At 36.3% G+C, this 13,059-nt stretch overlaps 1 pseudogene; it reads right to left on the bottom strand.

The window, feature by feature from the left end:
* Positions 1-6: 6 nt before the first annotated feature.
* LOC135198681 (zwei Ig domain protein zig-8-like) overlaps positions 7-13,059 on the bottom strand; it is a 127,039-nt pseudogene continuing 113,986 nt past the window's right edge.

Genomic DNA, 13,059 nt, shown 5'->3' with positions numbered 1-13,059 from the left:
CGAATCCTGAACGATATGGCGGAACACAAGAACATCTCCTCACCACCTCCGGCTGGCAATCAGTAGCATGAGACACGGGTTATTATTTAATTAATAGCTAATGAGGAATTGTGGGACCATGTCAGTGTATAGTACAAAACATCGCATCGTCGTTGCTGCCCAGCTCATACAAAAATACTAAAAAAGGGGGGAAATGAAATATTACAGTTGTTGGCAACTTTTCCCTCTATTGCCATCACCGGGGCATTCCGTTTCGGAGGAGGTTAGTTGTCGTCCCGTGGAGGCCTGGAAGATGGGGATGATGATGCGTGGCGGCGATGGGTGAGGTGAGGAGGAGAAAGCTGAGGACCTGCAGGAGGAGGAGGCTGGCGAGGAGGTGGGAGGCATCTGGGAGGAGGCTCGTAGCTGGGCTGGTTCCATGCTGCATGGCTGCCGGCCGCTCTCCTGCAAGGGGACAGAGTAGAACCCGTGAGAAATTCGTTTACTTACTAATCACCTGATTCCATACTGCTACCAGGTGTCGCGATTACGGGCTGCTGCCCTAGAGCAAGAGCCCTTGTTGGCATAAGCCCGTCTTAAACTAAAACACCAATCACAACAGATGTTGCGAACAGGTGTCGGATGCTCAATTGTTGACTATACATTTATGCTGCTTGAGTTCCCTCTCTTTATGTAAAGGGTGTCCATAAAGTCCCAGTACCATTACAAGTATTTATTGCTCAGAATATAAAGATATATATATATATATATATATATATATATATATATATATATGTATATATATATATATATATATATCATTTATATATATATCTTATATATATCATATATCATATATATATATATAATCGTAATATTAGGTTTCAATAAGACGGGAAAATCTAGACCAGGGATTCTCAAAGTGCAAAGTGGTCGATATCGACCTCCAGGGGTCAACAGGATCATCCAAGGGGTCTATGGTCTATGAATAGTCAGGAGGTCAAAAGGGGGTCGATGAATAACTAACGTGTCGGAGAATTAAGTTACATATAATCGTACATCTAAAGTTCCAAACATATTTTCTTACTAGGTGTTACTTTTTTTATCATACTGAATGTCAAGTACTAAAGTAATAATACTCTAATTGATTCTGACATTGTATTTTTTTTTAAATATTAAATGCTAGTCTAGGGGGTCGATAGAAAATGTGAAACTTCATAAGGGGGTCGAGGAGTTAAAAAGTTTGAGAACCCCTGATCTACGTAGAGCATCCCTGGTATAGGATCTGAATCCTTCACCCTCAGATCTCAACTCCTCTCGGTCGTAAGCCGAAGGTGAAATACCCCACGACCTCGACCTCGACAGGAACTCACCATTGAGGACGTGGAGGATGACTGACACCGACGTGAGGGCGGCGGGCGCGCAGGTATAGTTCCCTGCGTGTGACTGGGTGACCGAGTCGATGTTGAGGGAGGCCACGCTCGCCTCCGCTGACACCCTCTTGAGGCACCTGCTCCACGCCCGTGAAGGAGATCTCCGGCACTCGGGCGTCCTCCTGCCGAAGAAGAATGTGGAGGATGTTGATGGTTAGTTACTTAGTTCGTTTGTATTAATATCCGTTTTTTTTTTATGCATGTGTGATATATTTGCACAATGATGGTAAATGAACAGATTATTCGTAAACCTTTTTAGTGACATAATGATAACAATAGTAATAATAATGGAAAAAGAAACCAACAAGATTACTGAGTATAACTTGTTTACTTGTAACTATTTACATAGCATTTTTGTAAACAAGTCATAATCAATAATCCTGTGGGTTGCTTATCTATCTTCAGAAGAAAACTGAGAGAAGATTTTGTTTAGTTCAATAATAATAATAATAATAATAATAATAATAATAATAATAATAATAATAATAATAATAATAAATTATTATTATTATTATTATTATTATTATTATTATTATTATTGTTATTATTATTATTATTCTTATTATTATTATTTATTATTATTATTATTATTATTATTATTATTATTATTGTTGTTGTTGTTATTGTTATTATTATTATCATTATTATTCATAACAACAATAATCATGATATGGATGACTATTACTGCTCTTTCTACTCTACTGCTGCTAATAGTAATAATAGTAAAAAAAAAAGTTGCATAACATTCTAAATTTACAGTTATTATTACGAACAGCTCGAAATAGTTTCATTTTTCTTTTAGTGGCATCGCATCTTCGACTAATTCTGACTTATTTTAACTCTGAAATGTCAGCATCGACCTGTGATTCCATAACCTATACTCTGTTTTTTTCCATCTGTCCACCCGCCTGTGGTGTTTGCGTATGGTAACACTGCGTCCCGGGCTGTAGATAGTTACATTCAACAATAATAATAACCTTATTTCGAATATTAGCGGTGTAATTCGCATACTGTAAATTATTAAAACACTTTTCAGTTGCAAATGTACACCCAGATATCCTTTTATTTACCTAAAACTTACACATAGCGTAACTATCTAAAGCCCGGGATGCAGTGTTACCATGCGCGACCATCACAGGCGGATGGACAGATGGAAAAAAATAGAGTATAGTTGGATGAATCCTGCAGACTTGGGTCATTCCTACGAGAATCTAACGCAACTCTGTATGTCTCTATGTTAATGATGTCCAAAAGCATTTTTCACTTTATCATATAGAGGAATGTGAGGGATATTGTCAGTAAGAAGGTTCGAAAGGTGTAACAGGAGGAAAACCTCAAAGCAGTTGCACCATGAAACTGTTCTTAGAGAAGGTGGAAAGTCAGATGGAATAAAAGAGAATATAAGCGGAGGTACAGTTAAAGGAACGAAAGGGGTCGCAGCTAGGGGTTTATGGCACGCCGCTGGGAACCATTAGTAATGCCTACGGAGTTTACCATTTTATTGATCATTATCTTAAATATCATACACAGCAGACGATACTCACATGGTACCAGAACACATAGCTTGGAGCCTGAAGGGCATGGCTGACCACACACTTGATTGTGACAGGGCTCCCACTTCGCACGTGGAGCTCAGTTCCTCCTGGAATGCTGACCTTGGGAGCTGTGGGCAGGTAGAAAAAGAGGTCAATGATTCACCTGGGTAGGTCACAGGCTTCTGTGGAGATGCAAATTCTCGCTGGAAGCTAAATTGAAATGGATGTTTGTACAACAAATGTAGGATCAAGCCAACAAAATGGTTAGCAGATTTGCATTACTTCTCTCTCTCTCTCTCCTCTCTCTCTCTCTCTCTCTCTCTCTCTCACACACACACACACATACACACCCCTACACACACATATATTATACATTAAAAGTATGGGTCCTAAAAATGTGTTGATCGTATCATATACACAAGTAAATTAGGATCTCTCTCTCTCTCTCTCTCTCTCTCTCTCTCTCTCTCTCTCTCTCTCTCTCTCATACACAGATTATGTACCAAACGTATGGAGCTTCAAATTTGCATAAAGTCCTAAGATCTATGCACGAGAAAATCAGGATCCAATAAACGAAAATGAAGAATATTTGCATTAACTCTCTCTCTCTCTCTCTCTCTCTCTCTCTCTCTCTCTCTCTCTCTCTCTCTCTCTCTCTCTCTCCAGTGACTTACTGATGACGGTGAGGTGAACGAAGTGACTCATCTTGGGCTCCGTGGACACTTGGCACTCGTACCTGCCGGCGTCGCTCTCCTCGACGAACTTCACCTGCAGAGTCCAGGTGTTAGTGGCTGCGTCGTGCCACGCTGCGAAGCGAGCGTCGGCGATGAAGGTGTACCTGTCCACGGACAGGATGTGGGCGTCCTTGTTCCTCACCCAAGACACCTGCAGGGAGGAGGAGGAGGAGAAGAAGAAGACGGGATGATTAGGTGAGGTCTCCATCGCTCGGACGTGGAGGCGAATCAGTTGGATGTTTGGTGTGTTTTAGAAATAACTGAGAAGAGTCAATGTTCAGTTTGGACTATCTCCTAGAATTCAGGAACAAACCAATATATTTTACACTCCCTTAGAAAAACTGACAAAGATTAAGTGTTAAATTTGCAATCCCTCAGAAAAATTAAGAATCAATTTGAGACAAATCAGTATTAAATTTTCACTCCCTTAGAAAAATAAAAAAAAGAATCAATTTTAAATTTGTACTGCCTTCTAGGATTTAGAACCAATGTTTAATTTGCACTCCCTTAGAAAAATTAAAAAGAATCAATGCTAAATTTGCACTCCCTTAGAAAAACCGAGAAAAAAAAATGTTAAATTTCCTCTCCCTAGAAGCATTAAGAAGAATCAATGATCATTTTGCACTCTCTTAGAAAAATTCAGAAGAATCAATGTTCAATTTTCACTCACTTAAAAAAAATGGAGAAGAATTGGGATTTAATTTGCATTCTTTAAGAAAAATGAGAAGAATCATTGTTTAATTTGCATTCCCTAACAAAAATTGAGAAGAATCAGTTTCTAATTTGCACTACTTTAGAAAAATTCAGAAGTCTGTGAAATTTGCTTTACCTTAGAAACATTAAAGAGAATCAATGTTCAACTTGCACTCCCAAACAAAAATTAGGAAATATCAATATTAAATTTGCACTCCAATAGAAAAACTGAGAAGAATCAATGTTCAATTCAATCATTGCTAATTGTCACCAGATTCTAGATTTGCCAGAAATAATGTTTAAACTTTGATTCCCTTACCAAAAATGAAGAAGAATCAATACTCAATTTTCACTACCTTCTAAAATTGAGAAAATGAAAGTGAACAATACTTTTGAATAAATGATGTTCATATATCTGAGAGAAATTATTTATTGATTCTTTGTGAATATGAGACAAGTTCTATCCATATTAAATAAAAATCAATGCGAAATTAAATGGAACGTACAATAAAAAAAAACTCCAAACATTATGCTCTATTAAAATGTACGTATTCAATCATTTATGCAAGCGTTAATATTAACCAAACTGCCTACGTTGGTATCAGTTAATGGACATCAACGTTTAATGTTATCATTTAAAAGAAAATGAATTATTATACAAAGTGGATGAATGAATAACGCAATAAAACGCAGGTTGAGCTAGGCATACTTTTATATAAACAAACACACGCACACACAATATAGTATATATAATAAGATAATATATATATAATATATAATATTATATATATAGATATATATATATATCCTTAAATCCACGGTAAAAAGGTAAGTGAAACAGGCACTTGGAACAAGTACTTTTTGGTATACTCTACATTTTCAGTGTGAACTTGAAAATGTAGAATATACTGCTAAAAGTACTTGTTCCAGGTCCCCTGTTTCACTTACCTCTCAACAGCCCCTTCGTGCTACATTGAATATATATATATATATATATATATATATATATATATATATATATATATATATATATATATATATATATATAGACACCTGACAGACTCTTACCGACTTATTCCCAAGGTTTTTGATTTTGCAAGGTAAGTAGGCACTTGACCCTAGCTGCGCTTCGACCTCGGTGGGAGAGTTCGGCTCAAAGTATGGCACTTCAGGCACAAGATTCTCCTTCCTCCGATGCCTGCCGAGATTTCTGCGACCTCCGTGGTCATGACCTGCAAATAAAAAAAAAGAGATGGATTCTTAATTGCGGTACAGATAAAATGTTGCCGTTTTGCCTAATAACAGATCAGATATTCACAAAAATGGAGAAATAATGCAGGAGTGTTTCTCAACAGTGCAGTGGTTTCCCCTGAGGATTGGCTAAGAGCTGAAGATTGTTTTTATCAATGCACATTTAACAAATATTAACTTATTCATTGTACACATTTGAAGCTAAATTGTAATGTAAAACAATTCAGCTTTCCAAACACCATTCAGCTTTCCAAATTACCGTAATTGGTAGCTATAAAAATAATCAAATTCAAACATCACTAGCATGCCAGTTAGACTACGCCATGTTTTGACAACTCGTATGGAGAAATAACTACCATGATGATTTATCGTTGTCCAACAATAGGAGAAGCCTAATAAGACTAAAAAGAAAAAAAAAACAACATAGTATTACCATGAAAAATAAGATATATTAAAATATGTTAAAATAATAAAGTTAAGTACTAGGATACCAAATGTATATCGTCTTTAAACTATTGTACTTTCCTAGTTACAAAGTCTGTGTCGAATATTTATATGTGTATATGTGTATATGTATGTATGTATATATATATATATATATATATATATATATATATATGTGTGTGTGTGTGTGTGTGTGTATGTATGTGTATATGTATGTGTATATATATATATGTAGATAGGACCACAGAGGCATTGGAGGAGAGCATGAAATATGCAAATATGCCAAAAAGACTTCTTCGGTCACCTTAACCGTTTGCAGAATCACCCCATCATTTTCCACGAGACTGATACTGGCGAGCAAATTCCTATTTCACACGAGAAGAAGAGGATGGCCAGAGATGTTTTTCAGCAACAACGAAGTGTATAACAGGGAGAGACAACAAACCTCTGTAACCTCAGTATATCTCGATAGCTGACACCACCAAACACTTTCCAGCAACTCTCCAACTATATTTTATGACGCATATTTCTTTTTTCTTTTATTTTTGCATGGAAACAACATCGTATTTCTCAGACGCGGCAAATGCTATTTCGTGGAAGCAATGGCCATCCACAGGTTTTATCTAGCGTGTTCTTGCTGTCACTTAGGGCATGTCAGCGAGTATCCTGTGATGATGTGTCCTGTGAGAGAGAGTCCTCTCTGGTAGACCAGTTGTTTTCCTCGTAGACATGATTCATTATACTTGTAATATCAATTCTTAGTAAGGCTACTAATTTGTGTATGTGTATGTGTATGTATATATATGTGGGTATATTTCATATATTACATATTATATATATTTATCATATTATATTATAATATATAAATATATAGATATATATTCATAGACATAATATTACCACATTACATAAGACACATAAAGTATGGCTACACAAATGTATATACTTTATGTATATGTGTGTGTACCCACACAAGATTACCGAATTACTGGCCACCAATACCAGGCTAATACTAGTCATCCATCCTAAAAAGTTAACAAGTGGCAGGTCACAATTTGCGGTCCCATTACTGTCACGTGTCTCTTCAAAACAGTTCAAAACATCTAATACCAAGTGACAGTTCGCCAACTGAACTGGAAAACTGTAAGGACAGTACACTTCTATGCGTAAATGTATTGAATTTACTGTATGAATAGCTCAACATAACTGTACAAAAGTCAGAAATAAAATGTTGAATATGAAAGGAGAAAGCTTTTATTGGACTGAGAACAAAAACGCCCATTTCTTTGCACCAGGAAATGAAAAAAAAAAAAATTTCCATTAAGTTTTACAACTGGCATTTCTTTTGATTAAATAGAGAAATATGGTAGATGCTTGTGCTACACGTTTTCTTCATAAAAGTGTTGTTGCAGAATATTTTTAAGACCTGGGGGATTTAAAAAACACCCTTGATGAAAAAAAAATAAAATAAAAATACTGTTTTTGCTTAGAAAGAAGAGGATCCTTGTCATATGAAATTGATCTATATATGTAAAAGATTAATTTCCTGACACTGTTTCCCTTCTGGCTAACGAACATAGTGTTTATTTTCATGTTCGGTTATCAATGGTGTTTTATATATATATATATATATATATATATATATATATATATATATATATATATATATATATATATATATATATATATTTCTTTAATTCTACAATTTCAATCCATTTCCTCTTCAAAGAAAAATAAACTGAATCTCTTTTGTAAAAACCTGCTATGTACGTCCATTTTTGTTCCTCATTCTCTACAACTGTCGGAAATGCTTTCAAAGAATAACCGCCCTCTCCTCCCTATTCATAAGAACGTGAGTGGATTCTCGGGGAGGCAAAAGAAAAAAAAAAACAGCTGTCTCCTTGTTACGGAAATGACAAGTTCCTCCCTGTCACTTGTTTTTTTTTTTTTTTCGTGTGTGTGTTTTTTCTCGCCCTACCCGTCACGCGTGGCATACAAATGCGTGTGGGTTGTACCATTAATAAAGCTTGATTCGCACTGAGCTTGAGCTAGTTTCCTGAGAGAGAGAGAGAGAGAGAGAGAGAGAGAGAGAGAGAGAGAGAGAGAGAGAGAGAGAGAGAATTTAGAATTTCTTTTTCTTAATATATATGTTGAACGGGTGCCTTCAGGATATAATACCCATACCACATGTGAATCCCTTATGTCTATGGGCATTTTGCATAAGGTTTTCCATCTTATTCACACATCTGCAATAAAGTGATAATAGAAGTATTAGCATTGGCACTATCGCCGAAGGCACAGCGACAATATTTGAATAAAACACTATGTAAAATACAACCTCATAAAAAACATAATTATATAATATGCCCTGATATCAAACATAACTTTCAAAATATGTTTAAATATGTGTTAACCAAGAGGCCTTCCTTTCACCTACCTGACCCTGAGAGAGAGAGAGGAGAGAGAGAGAGAGAGAGAGAGAGAGAGCCGCACACGTAAAGACGTCAATATGAAGATGGAAATTGATCGATGATTTGTTGGAGAAATAAATGATGATCAAAAATAAAATTTAAATAATTAAGGACATCTTCTCCCCATTTGTTAAGTCGGTAATTACGAAAACACTTACTCATGAACTAATTAACCGTAACAGGTAAAGGTATCTTAATCTTTCTATTGAGATAAATACATAAATCTGAAAACTCTTTTTTTGTTCTAGTTTTCGACCGATCTGTGAAAGAGAGTTCTCGCAATCAACTTTACCGGAAGAAATTTGTAATTTGTTTTCTAATTTGTTTAAATCAATAAAGTCCTCATTATTCTATTTTTCTATTTAAGTATACACATTATACACGCATTTCAAGTTTTTTTATTATCTTTTTTTTTATTCTTAGTATTCGACCGTTCCATAAAAAGACCGTTTTCGTGACCAACTTGACCATAAAAAATTAATTTTTTCAAACAATATTTAAATCAATTAAAACCTCTTTATTTATTGTTTTTATATAGATTTTTGTTTTATCATATTCCTTCTTTTAGCATTACCGTTTACAGCGCCATAATAAGACTGAATTAAATACCAATACATCACTCCATGTTAGAGAGGGTTCTCACACCTTCGTGAATATTATACCTGTTTGCACCGAGTTTATCAACCCCAACCCCCCCCCCCCCCCCCCAACCCCCAACCACCCCATTGCTACTTCCCTACCTCTTAGCAAAGGAAACACGGCGACTTGCTAACAAACCCCTTGACTCTCTGTGACAGGCAAACCGCCTTAGTGTTTTTCTTCCATAATCTTGGCAATAACATTGATAGAGGCAGATGTCACAACAAGATATACTCCAACGGGTGTTGTAAATCTTCGCCCGCTGAAAGAGCTCCGATTGTTGCCCAAAAAGTCAAATGGTTGTGAGGAGGACATGTTTAGTGCTCTCTCTCTCTCTCTCTCTCTCTCTCTCTCTCTCTCTGTCTCCCTCATATTGGTATTAGTGGAAAAAAAATTAACTTATTCACAATTTTTATAACATAAGAAGCAACTACATCTCTCTCTCTCTCTCCCTCTCTCTCTCTCTCTCTCTCTCTCTCTCTCTCTCTTATATCAAAATCAATAAAAATATAAAGAAATAAACTCACTAACAATGATAATATTATTTTTAATAAATTCCCCTCTCTCTCTCTCTCTCTCTCTCACACACACACACAATAATAATAATATAACATTAGATCGTTAAGAACAAGATTAATAGTAATAATTACAAATTCTCTCTTTCTCTCATATCAGTACTTACAAAAATATCAAAATAAGCTCACTAATAAATAACTAATAATAATAATAATAATAATAATAATAATAATAATAAGAAGAAGAAGAAGAAGAAGAAGAAGAGAAGAATTGTAATAAAAATAATTTTTATAATAATAATAGTATTAACTACAAAACTCTCTGTCTCTCATTTTATACATTTACCCCTAACTTACTCTTTAATATCTTATCACTATCTTTACGCTTCTTATATTTCCCCCTAACTCTTCTTCCTGACCTAGAACCCCCCCTCCCCCCACCAGTGATATACGGCAAACAGAGATTCCTAGAGGAGAGATGGTTGAGAGATAATCATGAAAAACTAGGCGACCATCTGTGAGATTCGTGGACGCGAGTGAAGTTGAAATATATCTTTTGGCTTGGATAACCAAGATGTTATCTGTCACAATGGTGAGGAATCTTTCCGTATGCATATGTGCGTGTATATACACACACACACACACACATATATATATATATATAACTTATGTATTTGTTTATTTATTTTTTTAGATCAGTTTCTAATAATGGAGTGTTCGTGGGGTTTCTAAGGGTAGTGTTCTAGGACAGCTTTTTTATTTTTTATTTTTTACAAGCTGTAAATTCATCCACACACATGCATTCATTCATGCGTGTATATGTATATATATATATATATATATATAATATATATAGATATATATATATATATATATATATATATATATCTCAATTTATCATAATAGACTGATCTTAGAGGAAACTGATTATATGAAACAAACCGGAAGCTTATGTCGCACGCTACTCCAGCCAATTGTTGGGTGGGAGGGGGGGGAAGGGGGGGGTGGAGGGACTCGACTCATAATTCCATTCCTCTAAGCCGAGTGAGGGGGGGCTAAATGACCTCATTTCTCCTAATGATAATGAAACGCCCAGGGGGCGATATCAGATCGTCCCGAGAACTGAGAGGAGGAGAGAGAGAGAGAGAGAGAGAGAGAGAGAGAGAGAGAGAGAGCTAATTAATTAACCTCTAAGTCGACTGGTAATACTAATTGAGGCGTCGATTTCAATCTGGGCTAATGATGGATTCATTCAAAAGACTGAATGACTGTTGCGCTAATTAGTCGCGAAGGATTCTGAGAGCTATATCGGATTAACTGTTCAGGGTTGAAGTTTATCTTAAAAGGGAAATTTTTATCTTTAAGACAACTGAAGGAATTTCAACAGTTTCCCATTTCAAGGCTGGACAAGGGCATAATCCAAAACTGCCCAGTAATTCACTAAATATTAACTTACTCCAGGAAGCATTTATAATAAATAATAATAAATAATAATAATAATAATAATAATAATAATAATAATAATAATAACATAAAATAATAATGATAATATTATTGTTATTATTATTATTATAAACAAATAAATAAAATAATAATAACAATAATATTATCAAGAAGCAAGAAAACAAGGGAGGAACTCAACGAGAAAATACAAAGTACAAAAGAGAGGGGACTTAAACAACACAATAGAAGATGTAAAACAGAGGCTTAAGGCCAAAGCACACAAGATCCAACGGTACATGAACAGGAATAAGGGATACCAACAGAACAAACTATTCGGAACCAACCAGAAAAGACTATACAGCCGACTAAGAGGGAAGACAACCACCCAGAAATTCCTGAAGCCGAACCAAGTAAGAGACTCTGGGAAAACATATGGAGCAATCCGGTATCACACAACAAACATGCAACATGGCTCCAGGAAGTAACAAGGAAGAAGAAAACAGGGAGAATAAAACAAAGATTCACAGACATCACGACAGACACAGTCAGACACCAACTAAAGAAAATGCCAAACTGGAAAGCCCAGGTCCCGATGAAGTCCATGGATACTGGCTTAAAAAACTTCAAGGCCCTACACCCACGAATAGCAGAACAACTCCAGCATTGTATCTCAAATCACCAAGCACCCAAATGGATGACCACAGGAAGAACATCCTTAGTACAAAAAGACAAGAGTAAGGGAATATAGCCAGTAACTACAGGCCTATCACCTGCCTACCAATAATGTGGAAGTTACTAACAGGGTGGTTTTATCCATCAGTTGAAAGGCTTAAGACCAACTACCTAAGAGGGGGAGACCGAAAAACACCATCCCCTATCAACAGAAAGGCTGCAGAAGGAAGTGTAGGGGCACAAAAGACCAGCTCCCTGATAGACAAAATGGTAATGAAGAACAGTAGGAGAAGGAAAACCAACCTAAGCATGGCATGGATAGACTATAGAAAGCCTTCGACATGATACCACACACATGGCTAATAGAATGCCTGAAAATATATGGGGCAGAGGAAAATACCATCAGCTTTCCTCAAAAAATACAATGCGCAACTGGAATACAATACTTACAAGCTCTGGAATAGACTAGCAGAGGTTAATATCATGGAGAGGGATCTTCCAGGGCGACTCACTGTCCCCACTACAACTTTCTTGTAGTAGTACCCATGATTCCCATGACACAAAAGGTACTACATGAAGATGGATGCCGGGTACCAACTCAAGAAAAGAGGCAATAAAATCAACCATCTGATGTTCATGGACGACATCAAGCTGTATGGTAAGAGCATCAAGGAAATAGATACCCTAATCCAGACTGTAAGGATTGTATCTGGGGACATCAGAATGGAGTTTGGAATAGAAAAATGCGCCTTAGTCACATACAAAAAGGCAAAGTAACGAGAACTGAAGGGATAAAGCTACCAGATGGGAGCAACATCAAACACATAGATGAGACAGGATACAAATACCTGGGAATAATGGAAGGAGGAGATATAAAACACCAAGAGATGAAGGACACGATCAGGAAGAATATATGCAGAGACTCAAGGCGATACTCAAGTCAAAACTCAAACGCCTGGAAACCATGATTGAAAGGCCCATGAAACACTTGGGCATTGCCAGTAAGTTTCCAGATACAGCGCAAGGAATAGTGGAAATTGAACGATAAGGCAACCAAACTCCGCAGCATAGATCAGAAAACCAGGAAACAAATGACAATACACAAAGCACTACACCCAAGAGCAAATACGGGACAGACTGTACATAACACGAAAGGAAGGAGGGAGAGGACTCACTAAAGTATAGAGGAACTGCGTCAACATTGAAAAACAGAGCACTGGGGCAATATCTGAAAACCAGTGAAGACGAGT

Source organism: Macrobrachium nipponense, chromosome 11 (assembly GCF_015104395.2).
Source record: "Macrobrachium nipponense isolate FS-2020 chromosome 11, ASM1510439v2, whole genome shotgun sequence".
In the NCBI taxonomy this organism is placed as follows: domain Eukaryota; kingdom Metazoa; phylum Arthropoda; class Malacostraca; order Decapoda; family Palaemonidae; genus Macrobrachium; species Macrobrachium nipponense.
Note: the sequence above shows the minus strand (reverse complement) of the source record. Positions and strands in the feature narration are given on the sequence as shown.